Below are 25,742 nucleotides of genomic sequence, written 5' to 3' on the forward strand. Positions count from 1 at the left end.
GGATCTTGAATACAAGACATGCATCGGTGTATTGCACAAGATTTTCCCAACTCAGGAGCTCATGCTTTCTAAGGATGTGACAGTGATGATGGCTATTGGGCTTCCTATCAAGCACTTTGAGAGCCTGTTTGTAGACAGACTGAATAGGTCTTACTGTTGTACAGCAAGCTTGGGCCCAACTAGTCAAGCAGTATGTTAAGTGGGGGAGTATCATAGATTTGAAGTACAGTTTTGCTACCTCTGTAGTCAAACAATTTCGTATAAATCGGAAATTAGCTAGGTTGAATTTGGTTATTTGAATTACCTTTTTCACATGCTTTTTAAAAGAGAGGTTGGAATCAAGTATGATGCCAAGGTACTTAAAATCAGATACCCCCTGGAGCTTCTCCCCTGACACATAGACTTCTGGCTCAGTAGCATCTGTTGCCCTCTTTGTGAAGAACATGCAAACAGTTTTTTTCACATTGAGATGCAAACACGAGTCACTGAGCCATTTTGTAACCTGGACCATTACAGTAGTGAGTTCTTGTGCAGCTTGTTGTTTGCTCTTTGCATGCACATATATCACTGTATCATCTGCATACATTTGAACTTCAGACCCAGTACAGACAGAAGGCAGATCATTAATGTACAGGCTGAACAGGAGGGGCCCCAGTATTGACCCTTGGGGCACACAATTCGCCCAGCGTCGTCCAGGGTAGGGGAGGGAATGGCCGGCAGGGATGTAGCTCAGTTGATAGAGCATGGCGTTTGCAACGCCAGGGTTGCGGGTTTGATTCCCACGGGTGGCCAGTATAAAAAAAAAAAAGATGTATTCACTAACTGTAAGTCGCTCTGGATAAGAGCGTCTGCTAAATGACTAAAAATGTAAAAAATGTAAGGGGTGGAGCTGGAGTCAAGGAGGGGAGGGTGTTCCTACGAGCCCCCTGCCAGTGAGACGGGGAGCAGGGAGGAAGTCTGTCCATGGAGCATTTCTGGGTCATTGGGTCGCCTCCAATGAGATTAGATCCCCCTCTACAATGTAAAGCAGTTTGAGTACTGGGGGGTTCTCTGTATAAATCCATGGTGAAACCTCCAGGGGCTAGCCTTCTCTCAGCGGAGAGTCTGCTCTGGGCTGCCTGCGAAAGGTGCTCCTCTGTGGGAAAGAGGAGAGAACAAGAGCCCCCAGAAGAGATCTCCTTATGGTAGTGATGGACAGATCAACTCTCCTTGTCATCTTCCACCTCTTCCTCTTCCTCTTGCTCGGCCTTCTCCCTCCTTTCCTTCTTACAGTCGTGATGGAGAGAACCCTTTTCTCCCTTTCCTCCTTCCTTACCTCCCTCTTTCTCTTCCTCTACCTTCCTCTCCCTCCTTCCCTCTTGGTAAACCTTGTTTAGTCGAGCCAGATTGTGGATAGCTAGCCATGGTTTAGACCACTGTCACTGTCTGGGTGGGGGGATACAGGACTGGTCCACTGGACTCAGCTCACATGGGGAGAACCTGCTGCTGCTGCCACTCTCCCTCTTACCTGGGATGAGATCACGTTTGGAGGAAACCTGGCACCATCCCTACGGTGAAGCATGGTGGTGGCAGCATCATGCTCCGGGGAGGATTTTCAGGGACAGGGACTGGGAACACGCCCCATTCACATCGACGGGGCTGTAGTGGAGCAGGTCGAGAGTTTCAAGTTCCTTGGTGTCCACATCACCAACAAACTATCATGGTTCAAACACACCAAGACAGTCGTGAAGAGGGCACAACAACGCCTTTTCCACCTCAGGAGACTGAAAAGATTTGGCATTGGTCCCAAGATCCTCAAAAAGTTCTACAGCTGCACCATCGAGAGCTTCCTGACCAGTTGCATCACCGCCTGGTATGCCAACTGCTCGGCATCCGACCGTAAGGCGCTACAGAGGGTAGTGCGTACGGCCCAGTACATCACTGGAGCCAAGCTTCCTGCCATCCAGGACCTATATACTAGGAGGTGTCAGAGGGAGGCCCAAAAAATTTACAAAGACTCCAGTCACCCAAGTCATAGACTGTTCTCTCTGCTACCGCATAGCAAGCGGTACCAGAGTGCCAAGTCTAGGTCCAAAAGGCTCCTTAACAGCTTCTATCCCCAAGCCATAAGACTGCTGAACAATTAATCAAATGGCCAGCCGGACTATTTACATTGACACCTCCCCCCTTTGTTTTTACACTGCTGCTACTCGCTGTTTATTATCTATGCATAGTTAATTTACCCCTACCTACATGTACAAATTACCTCAACTAACCTGTACCCCCACACATTGACTCGGTACCGGTACCCCTTGTAAATAGCCTCATTATTATTTTATTGTGTTACTTTTTATTTTATTTTTTACTTTAGTGTTTTTAGTAAATATTTTCTTAACTCTATTTCTTGAACTGCATTGTTGGTTAAGGGCTTGTAAGTAAGCATTTCACGGCAAGGTCTACACCTGTTGTATTCGGCACATGACAAATACAATTTTATTTTATTTTATTTGTAGACTAGTCAGAATCAAGGGAAAGATGAACAGAGCAATGTACAGAGAAATCATTGATGAAAACATGCTCCAGAGCGTTCAGGACCTCAGACTGGGGCTAAGGTTCACCTTCCAACAGGACAACGACCCTAAGCACACAGCCAAGACAACGAAGGAGTGGCTTCGGGACAAGTCTCTGAATGTCCTTGAGTGGCCCAGCCAGAAACCGGACTTGAACCCGATCTAACATCTCTGGAGAGACCGGAAAATAGCTGTGCAGCGACACGCCCTATCCAACCTGACAGAGCTTGAGAGGATCTGCAGAGAAGAATGGGAGAAACTCCTCAAATATAGGTGTGCCAAGCTTGTAGCGTCATACCCAAAAAGACTCGAGGCTGTAATCGCTGCAAAAGGTGCTTCAACAAAGTACTAAGTAAAGGGTCTGAATACTTATGTAAATGTAATATTTCCATTTGTTATTTTTTAATACATTTATAAAAAAGTCAAAAAACCTGTTCTCACTTTGTCATTATGGGGTATTGTGTGTAGATTGATGAGGGAAAAAAAACAATTTAATCAATTTTAGAATAAGACAAAGTGTGGAAAAAGTCAAGGGGTCTGAATACTTTACAAATGCACTCAATTAGATTTTGTTCAAAATAATAATGATTTGTTGATGACGATTATTTTTTTTATTTGAACAATTTTTACTCAATTAAAGGGTAGATTCATATGATCTTTTGGGTGTAAGATCAAGCTGATAGACCACAATGACATGTTTTCACAGCCTTTTTTGTTCATATTTCTTTCTGGTGCCAATAATTCAGGAGGGCACTGTACACTTCCACTCATCACTTAGTAATGGAAGAGTTTCTTCATTGTTACCCTTATCTCTCTCCCTTTGATTACCCTCATGTCAGTCATACATTATATTACAAAATATTAAGCTTCAAAGGATAAAAATATGATTAGACAAATAATAATATTCATTTGAATGATACAGTATGTTACTAAATTGAAATTAAAATGAAATGTTTTTGTAATTATAACATTTTACGAAATGTAAAAAGAAAACTTTAAAAAATAATAATAATAACAAAAGCAAGGTAAAAAGAAAAGGAAACAGATCCAGATTCCTATTATCTTTACGAGTCGTCTTTGATCATATCCAGTTAATCACATTTTGCGGTTGGTCTTTCAGTACATTTATGAAAAATGTTTTTTTGTGTGTTTTTTTTATCATTTCCTTGACAGTCGGCCATTCGAGTGCATTATGTAATTCTATGGAGAACATCTCATAACCACATTGCAGACCCTTTCTTGCTGCCTTATTTTTGTCATGATTTAACTGGATATGAACCCAAATGTAGACAACTACACCGAGCCAGAGAAAGTTTAACAAGTTTATTGCAAAGTAAAATTGTCCAGGTTTCCAAAAAGGGGGAAGAGCAAGTCCAGGTCTACAGGGAGGGTAACAGATCCAGGTTCTGAGCAGGAGTGGTACCGTAACGTCCTAGTGTCCGGGGTGAGTCCAAAAGGGAAGTCCAGTAGTGGTAAACGGGATGGTGGTGGCAGGAGTGAAGTGGAGGCAGGAGTCAGGTTCCAATAATCTGTGACACAGGAAAAATGTAAATAGAATAGGCAAAAAACACAAAGAGCGAAAACAAGCAGGTTGAATCAGCAGCGAGACTAACATGGTTGTCTTGACTATGATCTGACGATGAGTGGCGAGTTTGACCGGGTCTTTAAGGCTGAGGTGATTATGGTGAATGAGCTGTAGCTGGAACACTGACTCCCGCACACCAGACTTCACTCTTGCTATCAAGAACATACAGAGGGGCGGGGGAGAGCAGAGAGAGAGCTACCTAGCAGCAGTAGGCCTAAACATTTTGTGCTATTTGCAGTCTCTTTAGGTCACCAACACCTGCATTACTCCAGACAACAGTAGTTCATTTGACTATTGATGAGAGCTTGTGAGATTTGTTTTAGAATTTTCTCTACCTATCCCATAGGTATAAACACTGGTAATGGCTCTACCTTTCCCTCTGATAGGCTTTGTTTGCCATATTACACCTAATGTATATGTACACCTATCCAATCCTTTCAACATGTAGGAGTGCTTAGTGTCGATTTAGGATTCAACATTTAAACTGTGCAACACTCCCCAAATTTGCGAAAAGTAAACATTTTGTGTTTATAATGTTTTGTACGGTATGCCTTATTGCATGCTAAAATACAGTATCTCTCTTTTCTCTCTCTCTCTCTTACCCAGTCTACTCATTCATCTTCAAGCTTTCATCCCTTCCCTGCTCTTCTATCACCCTCTCAGTTCCACCTCCACTTGGATCCCTCTTTTTCCTCTTCTCCAGTCTCTTCCTCTCCTCTTTCCTCCTCTTTTCTCTCTTATTCTCCTCCTTTTTTTGAATCTTTCGCTCCATTTCCAGGAGCTCAGCTTGAGCTTTCTCTCTCTTTTTCAGCTCCTCAGACCACTTCTTCTCTTTCTTAATCCTGTCTTTCATCATGGCATTGTGTATCTTAATCAGCCCCTCTAACCTCTTTGTCTCTGCCTTTTCCTTCTCTTTTCTTTCCTTTTCTCTCTTTTTCTGTTCTAACTTGTCCCTCTTTTTCTCAGCTTTCATGGCTTTCTTTTGCTCTTTCTCTCTCGCCTTCATCTCCTTTCTCTCTTTCACGTCATCTTTCAACTTCTTATTCAGTTCCTTATTTTTCTCTTTTTCCTCCATCTTTAAAAATGTGACTTTCTGCTTGAGGTTCATGGCCAGAAAGCCCACTCTTCCCAGGATGGTCTCTGCTCTCTCTGATGAAACCGTCCCATTGGAGCTCTTGGAATGGGCACGGTCCGCCTCACTCTTCAAACCCTCCCTCGGGCTCACCTCCTCCTTGACACTCCTCTCTTCACGCTCAATGTCAATGCCTGTCCAATAATCCTAACAGGAAGACATTGACTCTAGATGTAATATTGTTCCAATGTGGCACATTCAATACACATTTGAGTGATCAACATACATTGAAGGCCTCATGGGGCACACAATTTAGAGGACAGTAATTGAGGTAACTTGTTTATTTGTATCCCAAACCGATTTTGTAATAGCCATAGATGTTCTTCCTGGGTCCACACCAAACGTAATACAAATGTTAACTCTAGTAAGGGGTGATGTTTTATACTATGAGCATAGAGTAGCAGGGTTGGGGTCATTTCAATTTCAATTCCAGTCAATTCAGGAAGTACTTAATTCAATGCTTTGAATTGAAATGGAACAGACCCCCAACCCTGTAGAGTAGAAGTGTAAAATAGGACACCTACCTTTGCCTCTTCCAGCGTCCAGGGCCTGGGTTCCTCATCCTCTGACCTGCATATGGAGGCTCTCACTCTAACAGGCGTCTTAGTGGCCAGGCAGAGCAGAGGGGTTGCCAGAGTTAAGTTAGCATCTGGGACCAGCTGGTGAGCATGAGGGCAGCGATCCACCTCTTCACTAGTGCCCTTCCCTTTCTGCTCTGGCTGCTTTTGGTCCTTGTCATGGGTGCATGCCAGGCTTGGAGGAAGTGCTAGGACAGGGCTTTTATAACTCATCAGTTCCTCTCTCTTGACAGTGGATGCAACTGCACTTGCCTCTGTGTTAACAGAGCACTCTGTGGTGTCCTCAACTGTCTCCTTTGGCTGCTTGTGGTCATTGTTGTTGTGAATGCATTGCAGACCTGGGGGACTTTTATCATCCCAGTTGTAAATGGCAACAGTTGCCTCTCTGTTGACTGAGCACTTTGTAGTGCACTCAACTGTCTTCCATAGCTGTTTGTGGGCATTGTTGTGGGTGCAGGTCAGGATTAGAGACAGTGTTGCAGGTGCAGGAGGACTTTTATCAGCCAAAAACTCATCTGTGTGTACAGTGGACACGGAAACGGCTGCTTCCCTGGTAACTGGACACTTGTTGGTGTCCTCTACTGCCTCCCCTGGCAGATTGTGGACAGTGGATACGGAAACGGCCGCTTCCCTGGACACTTGACTCTTGGTGGTGTCCTCTACTGCCTCCTCTAGCTGCTTGTGGTCATTGTCTAGAATGTGTGGCAGCTTTGAAGGCAGCATTGGAGCCGGGCTTTTATCACCCAACAGGTCCTCTCCCTGGACAATAGATGTGCCTGCAGTGATCGCTGTGGTAATGGAGGACTCGGTGGCATCCTCTTTTGTCTCCTCGGTCAGTTTGTGGTCAGAGTCTCGGATACATGGCGAGCTTGGAGGCAGTGCTGCAGGGTCAGGAGGGCTTTGATCAGCTGCCATGTCCTTTTTGAGGTGAGTGGACACATCATTGTTTGTTTCACTGATAACTGGACACTTGGTGGTGTCCTCTACTGCCTCCCCTGGCAGTTTGTAGTCAACTTCAAAGACAAGTGGCAGACTTGGAGGCAGCATTGGGACAGGGCATTTAGCTGCTGATCTGTACACTCCAAAATCAACAGTAGCTGTGCCTGCAGTGGTCTCTGTAGCAACTGAGACCTCATAGGTATCCTCTACTGTCTGCTCTGATGGCATGAAGTCATCGTCAAAGACTGTTGGCAGGCATGTAGGCAGCACTGAAGGAAGACTTCTAGCTGCCCATCGATTCTCTCCCTTGACAGTGGCTGTGGTAGCAGTGGCCTCTGTGGCAACTGGGCACTCTGTGGCTGAAACAGCAGGCTGGGAGGTTTCGAGGAAATTGAATGAATTGGAGCCAGTTGGGTCCCCTAGCCAATGGGCCAGCTAAGTGTAAAAATACATGTCCCACACCCAGCATAACATTTGACATTTTAGCCATTTATCAGACGCTTTTATCCAGAACGACTTATAGTTAGTTAGTGCATTCAACTTAAGGTAGCTAGGTGAGACAACCACATAATCCTGATATGAGCGTCTATGATAGAACGGTTGTTTATTTTTTATGACAAGACAACCATAAGAACTGAGGACATAAATACACTGAAACAGAAAGACATGATACAACACATTTAGACAAGAACAGATATAAGCATTGCCTTGGTGTGGCCTAATACAAAAAGAAATAAGGACAAAACATTGTTAGCTTACATTCCATGGCATATGGAACATTTTGCCCTTACAATAACTTATATTTGCTTTAATTAATATTGTTAAATAGAACTTTGTCAAAGTTGGTCTTGTTATCTCCTCAATCAGTCTTGGCATTTTCCTCGTCTTGAACCAAATCCTCTTCATCTTCTTCTCCTGATCGTCTGGATCTGCAAAACCAGAGCCAACCTGGCTCCCAGCTCCATCATGTAGTCTGTCTGGATCGCCCTTTCCTTCAACCGACACTCACCCCTCCTCTGTGTCAGCGTTGAACCCTCCATGTCTTCCTCTTAGCTAACAATAACTCTGGAAAATACATAACGTTGTAGTAAGTGGGTGTTGCTAACCAAATAATAATGCATCTCTTTACAATGTGCACACGTTTTCTTCACAGCTACTTACAATTAAGCAAGTGAGAATTCTGCTCCAGATATGTTTACGCAATAGGCCTATCTGAATTACTAGTAAAAAGTTGGCTACTGGAAAAGCGACCAAGTTCAAATGAATCGTTTTTGGCTGTTCTTTGGCATCATCATTGTGATGCAAGGCGTTGCTATGGCAGATGAAAAAGCACAACACAGACTTTAAAAAGCAAACTTCTTGCTCTTTCTGTACCTTACCATTGAGCCTTATTCAACCCCTCATGTAGCTCTACTCCATATTGGGCTTGGTTCTCACAAACCACACTAATCAGTTCCATCATATCATTGAAAACACTGTGTTTTGGGTAGAAAATGACTCTATATCCATGCAGGACCTAACTTGTACAGTTTCATCTATTTAAAAAAACCAAGGAGGTAAAAACGCCAGTCTTCTCTTTGAGTGCCCCTGAGTGCACCTCAATTTAAAGAGGTCTATCAATTCAACCATTTGAAATGGATGTCCATTCAATTAAGAACATATTATTCTTATTAGAAATGAACCAGCTACAAATTAGGTAGGCGTACTTGTTTTTTTACACAACCTACTCTTTTGGTACATATTTATTGAGATAATTGATTACAACATATGTTGGTGATTAACACAGAGAGAGGTTTTTTTTTTCTGTCATCAATAGAATGCATTAGCCATTAGGCTGGCTCACTACAATTGTAACATGGCATCTCAGGTGTCAGGATGAAGCATTTTCTCACAAAAAGAGGACTCAAGCAAACTATCTCTCTTCAACAGTTTCACTAGTCATGTTAGGTCTACTTAAATTGTCACATTCATACACAAGTAATTTGAAAATAAGTTATACTACTGAAACACATTCACAATAAGTTATATTACAACCTACCTCTGAAGTAAGCAGTCTGTTCTCTCACTAATGAAATAGGACATTAATAATCTGTCAGTGGTTAGTTGAATCAGTCTCTTTGCACTGTTCAGTTTGTCTGTGCAACAGGTAACCTTCCAGAATCGGAATCTTGTGATGTCACAATGGAGTCCCCATTGCCATGGTTACCCACCGCAGCTTTCATGTGTAATCAAATTCTGGCACAATTTAGTTTATTTATTTTTTGTACCTATGCAGCACAGTCATACCTAATATATACAATGAATCCATATAACCTAATTTTTTATTAAAATAAAATGCTGTAACTCATATTAAATGGTTGACCATTCAAACGACATGTGTTTTGCCTAATTAAAAGTCAATATGTTTTAGATATCATAACTAGCAGCCAGGCTTTGTTCGATCTCAGCCTACCACTAATGTCAATATTATTCATCATCATCATCATCATCATCATCATCAATAAAATACATAGGCTACTTTACTACAGTAAAACAAGTCTTCCATAGTCTATGCCACCTCAGAAACAAAGTTCCAAAAAAGAAATGAGGGTTCAAGAAAACATCTCTCTTCAATGGCCTCAGCTATTAGCCATATGATCAACAAGGTCAAATGCAGCACTAAAATCAAGAAGCAGCTCATCCTCAAGTTTATCTTGGTCAAGTGACCTGAGCCATTGATCGATTAAATCAACCAGAGCTGTTGCAGTTGAGTGATCCTTACGGTATCTTTACGGTACGCATGCTCGTAGAGGGATAAAATTAGCTGGATGTGTAATTATATAGGCCCAAAAAATGTAATTGAAGAGTAGGTGTCATTGATGTTTAGCATTTTAGTTTAATAAATTATTAAATAAGGAAATCAATATCAGCTGACTACAGAACAGTATTTGTAGACCTGCCAACAGCGCCCATTGTTTAAAAATATGTTTGAACATTTTCTTATCCATGTCTTTCCAGTTGATAGAACCAAACAGACAACCTTTGTTGCTCAAGAGCGTCACACATTCCTCCATTCATTCTCTATCATATTCCCCTCCATCAAATTCCTCTATCATATTCCCTCTATCATATTCCCTCTATTATATTCCCTCTATTATATTCCTCTCATCATATTCCACTCCATCATAATACTCGCTATCATATTACCTCTATCATGTTCCTCTTTATTTATACAGGGAATCCCAATTGAGACCAGTGTCTCTTTTTCAATGGTGCCCTGTGTTATATCAATTAACAATCCAAACAGCTTAAACAGATAAAATTACATACAGAGCAGAAAATATATAGAGCAAAATTATTAGACTTGAACACATACATTTCACAATGAACAGGTCTTGTATTTAACCAGTTGAGCTGACAACCATTTTTCACTGTTTCACTAGGGCTTTAGTCATCAATCTAGCAAGAGGGCAATATTTTATTAATGTAGTGGTGTCCCTCCCCCCAGGAAGCTATGACCTTTAGCTTTCACCTGGAATTGTTAATTTCTGTCTGAGAAAAAAAAAGACTTTTCAAACCATATGATCTAGTACACAAGAAAAGTATAATACAACATTCTTTACTACTTTGCCAAACATTTCATGACATTAGGGATAGTCAAAATCTGTAAAATTTGTGAATGTCTAAATTAACATTTGGGCCATTTAACCAGTGTGCATCCCGCCTATAGACAATGGGAGAAGGGCTATGTAAAGGTCTCGATTTTGTCGTTCTGAACAAATGTTTGACTTCCACACAAAATTACATCTTGACTTATTTTAGGTTTAAGGAAGTGTGTAGGTCGCATTCTTTATAGTAGAGCTATGAAAGTTATGTATTTAGCTCTGCCTGCTTGAGACAAATTCAGTGATTGCTTTGCCATGTCTGTGCTATGAAACAGTCAAGCTGGATAAATGTTTTTCCTGGAACGCCCCTTTGACTTAACGTTGCAGTTAAGTGATATAAATGGATGTAATGATGCAGCCGACCACCAGAGGGAGGCAAATACAAGTTTATTCGACAGAGGACGTTTACGTGGTTCTAGGAAGGTCTGGATGGATGTCCTCTGAAATATAAAATGGTGGGAAATCAATCAAATAAGTCATGTAAACATTTACATATTTTTAAAATAAATTCTAGCGCCCGATTTCGGGGACTGTCAGCCTAAGAGGTTTTAAGTCTTAAAGTGATCTAAAGAAACAAATCCTCTCTGTCACATTCCTCTCAATATATTCCCTCTATCATATTCCCCTCTACCCTAATCCCTCTATCATATTCCTCTCTATCATATTCCTCTCCACCCACTCCTCCTCCTTCCTCCTCTCCATCATATCAGTGCAGCCCCTCTCCATCCACTAGAGCAGGAAGTCTCTGGACTCAGTAAGGTCCAGCTCAGACTGAAGAAAGGCCGTTTTAAATGTCTTCTCCTTTAGCTGTTCCTCCAGCCTGGCAAGTACTATCTCCTTGTCAACCAAGCAACCTGATCTGGACTTTGAGATGATCTGACGTCTCTTTTGCTTGAGACATTTCTCTTTGCTGCTCATCTCTTGAGTATTCCAGCACACTAATGTCCATCTTGAAGTAGCATAAATCTGAGGCTACCTCTTTTTTCAGATCCTCATGTGCTTCTCTTATAGGTTTGAATGTGTGTCCTCTTTCGTCTCACCCATCTCTGCAGATCACAGAGATCAGCTTACTGTCCGTCTCACAGAACAGCTTCAGAAGCTCTCCATGTTCACGACATTCATCTCTCTACTGTTTCCTCTCTCGGCTGTAGCTCTCTGTCTTTTAGCATTTTCCTCCAGTTTCAGCTGGTAGGCCACGTTCCTGATCAGTCTGTTGATCTGGAAGATTCTGTCTCTGACCAGAGCCCTTCCCACTTGACAGAGTTGGTGTCCAGCATTCAGGCTGTCTTGGAGGCATCTCTTTCAGAAGGTGTGCTGATAGCTTAGAGACACAGGCTCAGTGTAGATGTCTGTGCAGAAGGAACAGCACAGGTGGTCTGCCAGGTCAGAGGAAGCTGTGGCCATAATGACTGTGCTCGTGCTCAGTGTGTGAGAGACAAAGAGGCAGTGTCCAAATACCCATATTAGAGTAATAAATAGAATGTAAAAACATTTAGCTTTATAGTATGTGAAATTTAGAAACTATGCCTCGTTCACATTCTAGTCGGACCTATGAAACTCTGAAATGTCCGACTTGCTGTTCTTAGAATGCGACACGTGTATAACTACAACCAGTAAGTAAGTCTGACATTTCCGGGGTTCCAAGTTCCGACTAGCATGTGAATGCGGCAATAGTACTCAGAATTCGTCATCTAATGCACGATTGCATTGACTCCCGTCATTCGTTCATTTCGGTACAGCGCGTCAATTTACCTGACTATCCGCTGTTGCCAAACAAGTGAGTCAGAAAAGAAGAGTGAATTCTACTAGATCAAAGGCGAATTTAGTATGCAGTTTAAGTATGTATTACGCTAGAATGGATTTTTAGACACAGCCAGTAACAGGTCTGTCTTGGAAAATACATGTATGTTCTTGAAGTAAACAGTCAAATTAACATTAGCTTTAAAGCCCTCATGAAGAATACTGGCAGACATCTTGTAAAGGGAGAGGCATGTGACTATCATAAAGCAAGACAGACTAAAGTAATAGTAACATCTTTCAGTGTGGGTGTGGGGAAAAAGCTAAAACACAAGTGAATAAAGGATGGGTTTTATTATCCATACAGTATAAATAGGAAATGTCTAATAAACAAATGATTCCAACTAATTCTTTGGATTGGAGATGACTGCTTTAGACTGTTGATATGCATGCACACATTGAGGTCAGCAAGCACCAAATAAGTGTCCAGCATGCTCTAGTGCAGGGATGTCAATCATACGGCCCGCGGGCCAGAACCGGCCCGCCAGATGGTTCAATCCGGCCCGCGAGACGACGTCCACTTTTTTTTTTTTTAAAGGAACAGATATTCCAAATTTGTCCAGCAGAGGTGTCACTAAAATAACGAGAGATCCTGAAATAAACAGCACGTGACAGCAACGCGCCCAGAATGCGCCATCTGCCGATCTTGCCTTATCGTTATTAAGCTCTTGTTGTCAAAATTACCCACATTACCAAAATGTCTTTATCAAAAAGGAGAAAAGTTGACACAGAGTGCAGAGTTTTCCAAGAAAAAGGGACTGATTCATATTTATTCACAGAAGTGAATGGGAAATCTGTGTGCTTGGTGTGTAATCAGCAAGTTTCAGTGCTCAAGGGATATAATATTTGGCGCCACTATGAGACTCATCATGGTGAAAAATACAACCATTTGCGAGGACAACTGAGAATAGAGAAGATAATTTAATTGTTAGTGGGTCTGAAGAAACAGCAGTCTGTTTTTACCCGTAGCCGAGAGGTCAGTGATGCAGCGGTGAAAGCTAGCTACCTTATTGCTAATGAGATAACGTTAGGATCCAAGCCATTTTCTGAGGGTGAGTTCGTGAAAACATGCATGCTAAAGGCTGCAGAAATCATGTGCCCCGAAAAGCGACAGGCCTTTGCCAACATTAGCCTAACGAGAAACACTGTCGCAGATAGAATGTCAGATCTCTCGGCAGACTTGGAGAGCCAAATGAATCACAAAGTCAAGTTATTTGTTGCATTTTCGGTTGCAATTGATGAGAGCACTGATATTACAGATGTTGCTCAACTGGCCATATTCATTCGTGGTGTTGATGCGACTTTGACAGTCACCGAGGAGTTCCTTGGGTTGGTACCTATGACGGATACTACAACAGCGGATGAAATTATGACCTCTCTCGTTGGAGCGCTGGACAGAGTCGGAGTGGACTGGTCCCGTGCCGTCAGCCTGGCTACAGATGGTGCGCCATCAATGATTGGGAGAAAAGCAGGCGTTGTGACAAAATTCAGAGATAAAGTACAGGCCGCAAATGGAGGACAAGAGTTTTGGACATTTCACTGTATTTTGTACCAGGAAGCATTGTGTTGCAAATCATTAAAAATGGATCATGTCATGGAGGTGGTTGTCCGCGCTGTTAATTTCATCCGAGCAAGAGGTTTGAATCACCATCAGTTTGACAGTCTTCTCAGTGATAAAGACATTACGCATGGCTTGCCATACCACACTGAAGTACGGTGGTTAAGCCGAGGTGCCGTGCTGAAGCGTTTCTTTGAGCTACGAGAGCAAATTGAACAGTTCATGGAGAAAAAAGGCATACCAGTGAAGGAACTTAAATGCCCAGAATGGGTGCAGGATATTGCCTTTCTGGTGGATATTACAGAGCACCTGAATAATCTTAACAAAATGTTTCAGGGCTGCAAAAAAGTTGTCACTCAGTATTATGACAGCATACGCGCATTCAAGTTGAAACTGTCACTCTGGGAGACACAACTATCTAGCGGTGACACCGCTCATTTCCCTTGTCTAAGAGATGTGCGTGCGACCGGACTCAATGCTGACATGGCTCAATACAAAGACAAGATTACAGGATTGCTGCGGGAGTTTGAGCGACGGTTTCAGGTCTTCGGTGAACTTGAGACAGAATTTGCCGTTTTTTGCTCGCCATTCACAGTCAAGGCTTCTGATCTGCCCGCTGACATCCAACTCGAAATAATTGACTTGCAGTGTGATTCAGGTATGAAGGACAAATTTGCCTCTGTGGGCTTGGACACATTTTATCAGTATCTCTTGCCAGGGTGCCCCAAATTAACAGCCCTGGCTGCAAAGGTTTTATGCATGTTTGGGACTACCTATCTTTGTGAACAGGTTTTCTCTGTAATGAACATTAATAAAACAAAGCTGCGCTCAAGGCTAACACACAAGCACTTAAATGACATTATGATATTGGCTGCTATTCAGGATTTGACACCTGATATTGATGCAATCGTGAAGGCTAAAAGATGCCAAGTTTCAGGAGCAGCCGGTAGGCCGCAGTGAGAGAAAGAGAGGGGAGGGGGTTAAACAGCGATGTCACGGTTTCGGCCGAGGCTGCTCCTCCTCCTGGTTCGGGCAGGCTTCGGCGTTCGCCGTCCCCGGAGTACTAGCTGCCACCGCTCTATGTTTCTGTGGTAGATTGCTTTTGTCTGTCTGTCACACCTGTGTCTGTTTTAGTGTTGATTACGTGTCTTATAAGTTCAGTGGTGTGATCTAGGTTAGTTGTGTGTTGTTTTTCCTGTTGCCTCCGTATTTGATACGTGTTTGTTGTTTTTCCTTATTAGTTATTCATGTTTAGTGTTTTACGCGTATGCGTAAATTCTCCCTCGCTACTTTTGTTTTATGTCGATGTTGTATTTATATGTTTACGACTATTAAAAGTCTTGTTGGACTATACCTCTGTTCTCCTGCGCCTGACTCCTCCACCACACCCACGACGGAGCATTGACAGAACAACACACCATCATGGAGTTAGCAGGAACAGCGGCGGCACCCGAATCCCTGGAGGACCGGATCAATTACCAGGACACCTTGATCCGGCAACTCGGGGCCGCCGTGGAAGAGGTGTCCAACCATCTGCGCCGTTTGGTGAACCGAGAGGTGCCCACGCACTCTCATAACATCCCCTCACCAACGGCCAGTCCTCCTCTCTCAGCACCGGAACCCAGTGGCATTCGGCTCTCGCTCCCGAGGGCATATGACGGTTCTGCAGCCGGGTGTCAGGGATTTCTTCTGCAGGTGGAACTTTAACTGGCCACCATACACCCGGCGCCCTCGGGATACGAGAGCGTCTCCGCCCTCATCTCCTGTCTCTCCGGCAAGGCGTTGGAGTGGGCCAACGCCGAATGGAGGGGAATAGACGCCGCAACCGTCACCTACGCAGAGTTCTCCCGCCGCTTCAGGGCTGTCTTCGATCATCCACCTGAGGGGAAAGCGGCGGGAGAGCGTCTGTTCCACCTCCGACAGGAGAAGAGGAGCGCACAGGAGTTCGCACTGGAGTTCCGGACACTAGCAGCGGATGCGGGGTGGAATGAGAGGGCCCTCATCGACCACTACCGGTGTAGCCTACGAGAGGACGTTCATCGTGAGCTGGCCTGCAGGGACACCAACCTATCGTTCGACCAGTTGGTGGACATTTCCATCCGTCTAGACACCCTGCTGGCTACCCGCGGACGTCCCGAGTGGGGGTCGTCCATTCCGCCCTCCAACACCTCCGAGCCGATTCCTATGGAGCTCAGCGGTGCTGGCGCTAGAGAGAGGAGGAGAGGTAACCCGAGGGGGGCCATCCCCTGCACCACCTGTGGTCGTGGAGGACACACCGCGGCCAGGTGCTGGGGAGGGTCTCCTGAGGGGGGTGACGACAGGCCACGCACTGGGGAGTCATTTCAGGTGAGTAGGTGCCCCACTTACCCAGAGCTCTCTGTTGGTCACATGAGTATTCCTGTGAGATTTCCACAGGTGGCACCTCTTTCCCAGCATAAGGAACTAGTAGATTCAGGCGCAGCTGGGAACTTTATTGATCTGGCTTTTTGTCGTAGGTTAGGAATTCCCCTTCGGCCGGTAGAAACTCCATTTACTGTCCATGCTTTAGACAGCCGGCCGTTGGGGTCGGGCCTGATCAGGGAGGTCACAGCACCACTGACTATGACGACGCAGGGGGGTCATGAGGAGATCATTCAGTTTTATCTGATTGACTCTCCTGCGTATCCCGTGGTGATGGGTCTTCCCTGGTTAAGTACCCATGATCCTACCATAGCGTGGCAACAGAGGGCTCTTATGGAGTGGTCTGCCCAGTGTGTAGGGAGATGTCTAGGTGTTTCCGTAGGGGCGACCTCGGTCGAGAGTCCGAACCAAGTGCCCGCACTACGCATTCCCCCTGAGTATGAGGATTTAGCACTTGTGTTTAGTAAATCGAGGGCAACACGGCTACCTCCTCATAGACAGGGGGACTGTGCGATAAATCTCCAAACAGGAGCGGCTCTGCCACGGAGTCATGGGTATCCCCTGTCTCAAGAGGAGACAGCGGCTATGGAGACTTACATAGCCGAGTCCTTGGCACAGGGATACATACGGTCCTCTACTTCCCCGGTCTCCTCGAGTTTCTTCTTTGTGAAGAAGAAGGACGGGGGATTGCGCCCGTGTATTGATTACCGTAGTCTCAATCAGATCACAGTTAAGTACAGCTACCCACTTCCTCTGATTGCGACGATGACGGAGTCGTTACGCGGAGCGCGCTTCTTCACAAAGTTGGATCTCAGGAGCGCGTATAATCTGGTGCGCATTAGGGAGGGGGATGAATGGAAAACAGCATTTAGCACCACCTCGGGTCATTACGAGTATCTCGTCATGCCATACGGGTTAATGAATGCTCCTTCAGTCTTCCAATCCTTTGTTGACGAGATTTTCCGGGACATGCATGGGCAGGGTGTAGTAGTTTACATCGACGACATCCTAGTGTATTCTTCTACACGAGCCGAGCATGTAGCCCAGGTGCGCCGAGTGTTGAGAAGACTGTTGGAGCATGACTTGTATGTCAAGGCAGAGAAATGCCTGTTCTTCCAGGAGTCCGTCTCCTTTTTGGGTTATCGGTTGTCCGCGTCTGGTGTGGAGATAGAGGTAGACCGGGTATCGGCCGTGCGTAATTGGCAAACTCCAACTACTGTAAAGGAGGTGCAGCAGTTCTTGGGTTTTGCTAATTACTACCGGAGGTTTATTCGGGGCTTTGGACAGGTTGCAGCTCCCATTACGTCCCTTCTAAAGGGGGGTCCGGTTCGTTTGCAGTGGTCGGCTGAGGCGGACAGGGCATTTGTCAAACTAAAGAACCTGTTCACCTCGGCTCCCGTGCTGGCGCATCCGGATCCCTCTTTGTCATTCCAAGTAGAGGTTGACGCGTCCGAGACCGGTATTGGGGCAGTTCTATCACAACGGTCCGGCACGCCACCTAAACTCCGCCCCTGTGCGTTCTACTCCAAGAAGCTCAGCTCGGCGGAGCGCAACTATGATGTAGGGGACAGGGAGCTGTTAGCAGTAGTCCAGGCCCTAAAGGTGTGGAGGCATTGGCTAGAGGAGGCTCAACACCCTTTCCTCATTCTGACTGATCACCGTAACCTGGAGTACATCCGGGCAGCTAGGAGATTAAACCCTCGTCAGGGTAGGTGGAACATGTTCCTAACCCGGTTTGTTTTTAAGATCACGTACATCCCTGGGTCCCAGAATGGTAAGGCAGACGCCCTGTCCCGGCGGTATGACACAGAGGAGAGGTCCAACGAGCCTACTTCCATATTGCCGGAGTCTTGTTGGCTCCGGTGGTATGGGAGGTCGATGCGGAAATCGAGCGGGCACTGCGTACCGACCCTACTCCCCCCGAGTGTCCTGTGGGGCGGACGTACGTGCCGCTCGAGATTCGTGATCGTCTTATTTATTGGGCTCATACATCGCCCTCCTCTGGACATCCAGGTATTGGCCGGACAGTGCACTGTCTTAGCATGAAATACTGGTGGCCAACGTTAGCTAGGGATGTGAGGGTTTATGTCTCCTCCTGCTCGGTGTGTGCCCAGTGTAAGGCGCCTAGACATTTGCCCAGGGGAAAGCTACATCCCCTGCCCGTTCCACAACGACCATGGTCCCACTTCTCGGTAGATTTTGTTACCGATCTACCCCCCTCCCAGGGGAATACCACCATTTTGGTCGTTGTGGATCGGTTTTCCAAGGCCTGTCGTCTCCTTCCCATGCCGGGTCTCCCTACTGCCCTACAAACCGCTGAGGCCCTATTTACCCATGTGTTCCGGCACTATGGGGTCCCCGAGGATATAGTGTCTGACCGAGGTCCCCAGTTCACCTCCAGAGTTTGGGGGGCATTTATGGAACGGTTGGGGGTCTCGGTAAGCCTTACCTCGGGGTATCACCCAAAGAGCAATGGGCAGGTAGAACGTGTCAACCAGGATGTGGGTAGGTTTTTGAGGTCCTATTGCCGGGACCAGCCGGAGGAGTGGTCGAGGTTCATCTCCTGGGCAGAGATGGCCCAGAACTCTCTCCGCCACTCCTCCACCAATTTAACACCCTTCCAGTGTGTTTTAGGTTATCAGCCGGTCCTGGCGCCATGGCACGAGAGCCAGATCGAGGCCCCTGCGGTGGACGATTGGATTCGGCGCTCGGAGGACACGTGGGACGCTGCCCATGTCCATCTGCAGCGTGCCATCCGTCAACAAAAGGCGAGCGCCGACCGCCACCGCAGTGAGGGACCGGTGTACGCACCGGGAGATCGAGTCTGGCTCTCGACTCGAAACCTGCCCCTCCGCCTGCCCTGCCGGAAGCTGGGTCGGCGGTTTGTGGGGCCCTTCAAAGTCCTGAGAAGATTGAACGAGGTGTGTTACAAGTTACAATTGCCTATAGAGTACAAAAATATTAACCCCTCGTTCCATGTGTCTCTTCTCAGGCCGGTGGTAGCTGGTCCACTCCAAGAAGATGAGATAGGAGAGACCCCTCCGCCCCCTTTGGACATCGAGGGGGCCCCGGCGTACAGGGTCCGGACCATCTTGGACTCGAGGCGCCGGAGGAGTGGTCTCCAGTATCTCGTGAAGTGGGAGGGGTACGGTCCGGAGGAACGGTGCTGGGTGTTCAGGAGGGACATTCTCAATCCATCCCTCCTGACTGAGTTTCACCATGGGCATCCCACGCGCCCGGGTCCGCGTCCTCCTGGCCGTCCCCGAGGCCGGGGGGGGGGTACTGTCACGGTTTCGGCCGAGGCTGCTCCTCCTCCTGGTTCGGGCAGGCTTCGGCGTTCGCCGTCCCCGGAGTACTAGCTGCCACTGCTCTATGTTTCTGTGGTAGATTGCTTTTGTCTGTCTGTCACACCTGTGTCTGTTTTAGTGTTGATTACGTGTCTTATAAGTTCAGTGGTGTGATCTAGGTTAGTTGTGTGTTGTTTTTCCTGTTGCCTCCGTATTTGATACGTGTTTGTTGTTTTTCCTTATTAGTTATTCATGTTTAGTGTTTTACGCGTATGCGTAAATTCTCCCTCGCTACTTTTGTTTTATGTCGAGGTTGTATTTATATGTTTAAGACTATTAAAAGTCTTGTTGGACTATACCTCTGTTCTCCTGCGCCTGACTCCTCCACCACACCCACGACGGAGCATTGACAAGCGAGTAGGTCAAGTCTAATTGTAAGACTTGTAATGCTCTTTAAGAGACTTTTTTCACTCTGAAGAATACAGTTCTGTGAAAAAATAACATTTACTGTGGTAATGTAATATTTAAAGACCATGAACATTGTGATAACGTTCTTCATTGCTCCGACTTTGGTTTGTGCATAGTGTGGTGAGTCAGTTCAGGTGGTCAGAATGTATACTGTACATTAAAATAAGTTAAGTTAATAAGTTAATAAAACAAGTTGTTTTAATCAAAGTGAAATGCAATTTTTTCAGTTCCATAGGCCTATCTGTGAATAAATGTTTTGTGCCTTTGTAGATCCACTGTGATCTGTGAGTTATAATGCACATATGTAGGCTAAATGATAAATTAAGGCATAATATTGAAAAACAAAGGTAAAGATTTGTTGACGTTATTTATAGGTTATTTTGCTATTATTTTTGACTGGCCCGGCCCACTTGAGATCAGATTGCGCTGTATGTGGCCCCTGAACCAAAATGAGTTTGACACCCCTGCTCTAGTGGTTATTACAAGTAACTACATATATCACACCACAACAGCTAACATAGTGTCTCACTCCCTCTCCTCCTCTCCTCCTCTCCCTCTTGTCTCCTCTGGTCTTCCTCTATACCTATCCTCTCCTCCTCGCCCTCTCAGTGGAGTGGCTCCAGCTGGATAGAGTGACGGCGAGGTGACCTGCCTCTCTCACTGGAGGGCGGGAGAGGGGGAACAAAGAGGAGGAGGAGGTGGAGAGAAAGAGAGTAGGAATGGAAGAGGAGGTGGAGAGGGGTAGAGGAGGCAGAAAGCCTGGTCTAAGTATTGCTTTAAAGGGAAGAGAGGGGGAGGAGAAGAGAGCGCGAGAGATGGGGGGAGTGGGAGAAAGAGGGAAGGAGGGGGAGGAGGGGGAGGAGGTGGAGGGCAGCTGTGTCCGACACACCATACTTACACCTGCAACAGGTAGGCCAGGGGGCGGGACCTGTAGGTGAGACTCATAACATGATAAGGGGGGCAGGTGAAGAAGGGGTGGAGCTGGAGTCAAGGAGGGGAGGGTGTTCCTACGAGCCCCCTGCCAGCGAGACGGGGAGCAGGGAGGAAGTCTGTCCACGGAGCATTTCTGGGTCATTGGGTCGCCTCCAATGAGATTAGATTCCCCTCTACAATGTAAAGCAGTTTGAGTCCTGGGGGGTTCTCTGTATAAATCCAAGGTGAAACCTCCAGGGGCTAGCCTTCTCTCAGCGGAGAGTCTGCTCTGGGCTGCCTGCAAAAGGTGCTCCTCTGTGGGAAAGAGGAGAGAACAAGAGCCCCCAGAAGAGATCTCCTTATGGTAGTGATGGACAGATCAACTCTCCTTGTCATCTTCCACCTCTTCCTCTTCCTCTTGCTCGGCCTTCTTCCTCCTTTCCTTCTTACAGTCGTGATGGAGAGAACCCTTTTCTCCCTTTCCTCCTTCCTCTCCTCCCTCTTTCTCTTCCTCTACCTTCCTCTCCCTCCTTCCCTCTTGGTAGACCTTGTTTAGTCAAGCCAGATTGTGGATAGCTAGCCATGGTTCAGACCACTGTCGCTCTCTGGGAGGTGGGATACAGGACTGGTCCACTGGACTCAGCTCACATGGGGAGAACCTGCTGCTGCTGCCACTCCCCCTCTTACCTGGGATGAGATCACGTTTGGAGGAAACCTGGCACCATCCCTACGGTGAAGCATGGTGGTTGCAGCATCATGCTGTGGGGAGGATTTTCAGGAACAGGGACTGGGAACACGCCCCATTCACATCGACGGGGCTGTAGTGGAGCAGGTTGAGAGTTTCAAGTTCCTCGGTTTCCACATCACCAACAAACTATCATGGTTCAAACACACCAAGACAGTCGTGAAGAGGGCACGACAACACCTTTTCCACCTCAGGAGACTGAAAAGATTTGGCATTGGTCCCAAGATCCTCAAAAAGTTCTACAATTGCACCATTGAGAGCATCCTGACCGGTTGCATCACCGCCTAGTATGGCAACTGCTCGGCATCCGACCGTAAGGCGCTACAGAGGGTAGTGCGTACGGCCGAGTACATCACTGGAGCCAAGCTTCCTGCCATCCAGGACCTATATACTAGGAGGTGTAAGAGGGAGGCCCAAAAAATTGACAAAGACTCCAGTCACCCAAGTCATAGACTGTTCTCTCTGCTACCGCACAGCAAGCGGTACCAGAGTGCTAAGTCTAGGTCCAAAAGGCTCCTTAACAGCTTCTATCCCCAATTCATAAGACTGCTGAACAATTAATCAAATGGCCACCCGGACTATTTTCATTGACCCTCCCCCCTTTGTTTTTACACTGCTGCTACTCGCTGTTTATTAACTATGCATAGTTACTTTACCCCTACCTACATGTACAAATTACCTCAACTAACCTGTACTACCACACATTGACTCGGTACCGGTACCCCTTGTATATAGCCTCATTAATATTTTATTGTGTTACTTTTTATTTTATTTTTTACTTTAGTGTTTTTAGTAAATATTTTCTTAACTCTATTTCTTGAACTGCATTGTTGGTTAAGGGCTTGTAAGTAAGCATTTCACTGTAAGGTCTACACCTGTTGTATTCGGCATATAACAAATACAATTTATTTTATTTGATTTGTAGACTAGTCAGGATTAAGGGAAAGATGAACAGAGCAATGTACAGAGAAATCCTTGATGAAAACCTGCTCCAGAGCGCTCAGGACCTCAGACTGGGGCGAAGGTTCACCTTCCAACAGGACAACGACCCTAAGCACACAGCCAAGACAGCGCAGGAGTGGCTTCGGGACAAGTCTCTGAATGTCCTTGAGTGGCCCAGCCAGAAACCGGACTTGAACCCGATCTAACATCTCTGGAGAGACCGGAAAATAGCTGTGCAGCGACACGCCCTATCCAACCTGACAGAGCTTGAGAGGATCTGCAGAGAAGAATGGGAGAAACTCCTCAAATACAGGTGTGCCAAGCTTGTAGCGTCATACACCAAGAAGACTCGATGCTGTAATCGCTGCAAAAGGTGCTTCAACAAAGTACTGAGTAAAGGGTCTGAATACTTATGTAAATGTAATATTTCCATTTGTTATTTTTAATACATTTATAATAAAGTCTAAAAACCTGTTCTCACTTTGTCATTATGGGGTATTGTGTGTAGATTGATGAGGGAAAAAAAAACAATTTAATCAATTTTAGAATAAGACAAAGTGTGGAAAAAGTCAAGGGGTCTGAATACTTTACAAATGCACTCAATTCGATTTTGTTCAAAATAATTTATAGGGCAGCCAATAATTGTGACACGCATGTTTTTGAATAAAATACTGATTTGTTGATGACGATTATTTTCTTATTTGAACAATTTTTACTAAATTAAAGGGTAGATTCATATTATATTTTGAGTGTAAGATCAAGCTGATAGACCACAATGACATGTTTTCACAGCCTTTTTTGTTCATATTTCTTTCTGGTGCCAATAATTCAGGAGAGCACTGTACACTTCCACTCATCACTTAGTAATGGAAGAGTGTCTTCATTGTTACCCTTATCTCTTTCCCTTTGATTACCCTCATGTCAGTCATACATTATATTACAAAATATTAAGCTTCAAAGGCAAAAAATATGATTAGACAAATAGTAATATTTATTTGAATGATACAGTATGTTACTAAATTGAAATTAAAATGAAATGATTTTGTAATTATAAAATTTTACGAAATTTAAAAAGAAAACTTTAAAAAATAATAATAATAACAAAAGCAAGGTAAAAAGAAAAGGAAACAGATCCAGATTCCTATTACCTTTACGAGTCGTCTTTGATCATATCCAGTTAATCACATATAGCTGTTGGTCTTTCAGTACATTTATGAAAAAAAATGTTTGGTGTGTTTTTTTATCATTTCCTTGACAGTCGGCCATTCAAGTGCATTATGTAATTCTATGGAGAACATCTCATAACCACATTGCAGACCCTTTCTTGCTGCCGTATTTTTGTCATGAATTAACTGGATATGAACCATAATGTAGACAACTACACAGAGCCAGAGAAAGTTTAACAAGTTTATTGCAAAGTAAAATTGTCCAGGTTTCCAAAAAGGGGGAAGAGCAAGTCCAGGTCTACAGGGAGGGTAACAGATCCAGGTTCTGAGCAGGAGTGGTACCGTAACGTCCTAGTGTCCGGGGTGAGTCCAAAAGGGAAGTCCAGTAGTGGTAAACGGGATGGTGGTGGCAGGAGTGAAGTGGAGGCAGGAGTCAGGTTCCAATAATCTGTGACACAGGAAAAATTTAAATAGAATAGGCCAAAAACACAAAGAGCGAAAACAAGCAGGTTGAATCAGCAGCGAGACTAACATGGTTGTCTTGACTATGATCTGACGATGAGTGGCAAGTTTGACCGGGTCTGTTAGAGCCGATTTGGGCATATTTTGTATAAAAGACTGAACATACTGAGCTCCATGTACATTTGTGTAAATATATTAAATATTAATGTATATGATGAAATATTAGGTACGTACCTTTATGATTTATTTACCGGATTGAGATATATTCATTTGTTATTAGTGTAACTCAGTTTTTGGCCCCCCCTCTTGCCCATTCATTGTACTGTGTTAATTGTGTTAGTATAAAGGCAGGAAGTTGGGCCTTCGGGGGAAGGAGTCCTTGCTAGATGCGGGAGCGGTATAGTTTTTTGACCATATAGACATACAGAAATACAGACAGACAGGTCATATTATATTATGTATTTGCATTTCAAGTAATCTCTGCTTTAAGTTGATTGGAGAATACCTTTTTGTTAGATAAGAAGAATAAACATTTTTTGTTGCACTATATCCCTGGATCTCATTGAATGTTTGGCCGTTTGGAAACGTTGAGTGTGGACTGTATGCGTCCGAAACAACCCCGCTTCAGGCTAGGGCAGTGGCTATGGTAAAGAGGAAAGGAAGCCACTACATTCAAGTCAAAAAACTGCAGGATCCGTTGTATGGAGATATTCAAGATCCCCTGTACAACAAAAGGTTTTTAAAACCCAAAACAGAAGCTGACTTTAAACAGCAGTTTAAGTCCAAGAGTAGGGGAAGCAGCTTTGCCACTACAGTAGCTGTAGTGGCAGATTGTGACTCTGAAAAACCTTTAAAAGAACAAACATTCAAAGTAAAGAGACCAGGCACCTACCCTTCTGATGCTCCCAGTATCTCATGTATATTTTGTGCTGGTGCGCATTTATTGGTCGACTGCCAACAGGTGAAGGCACAGCCACATGAATTCAAGGTTGAGTTTCTGAGATCAAAAGGCCTTTGTTTTGGCTGTTTGATGAGAGGACACTTAAGCAGAGAATGTAAAAGAAGGATGACCTGTCAGAGCTGTCAAAGAAAGCACCCCACTATCCTGCACATTGAAGGAAGAGAGAGATTTAGATCTCAAAAGGCAGATATGAGTGGTGTAGCAGTAAAGCGGGAGGAGACTGTCAGCAGTGCTCTTGTTTCACTGGAAGCTGGTGAAGATACCGGGGCCGGTACAGATTGTGCACTTGCAATTGTGCCAGTTCAAGTAAAGGTGGCAAATGGAAGCAAGTCTGTGTTAACCTATGCGTTTCTCGATTCTGGTAGCTCAGCAACATTTTGTACGGAGAGACTCATGAGGCAGTTGCAAGCTAAAGGCAGTGCGACTGAAATTCTGCTACGCACAATGGGGCAGGAGAGTCCTACCAAGAGCTTTGAGATATCTGGATTAGAGATTGGCAATGTGGAAGGCGACACATTTCTTGCATTACCAAAGGTCTACACCCAACATAAGATCCCAGTGACAAGAGAGAACATTCCCACTCAGAAAGAGCTCAAAAGGTGGCCATACCTGAAAGA

The sequence above is a fragment of the Coregonus lavaretus genome, assembly GCF_964263955.1.
Source record: "Coregonus lavaretus genome assembly, chromosome: 38".
NCBI classification, from domain to species: domain Eukaryota; kingdom Metazoa; phylum Chordata; class Actinopteri; order Salmoniformes; family Salmonidae; genus Coregonus; species Coregonus lavaretus.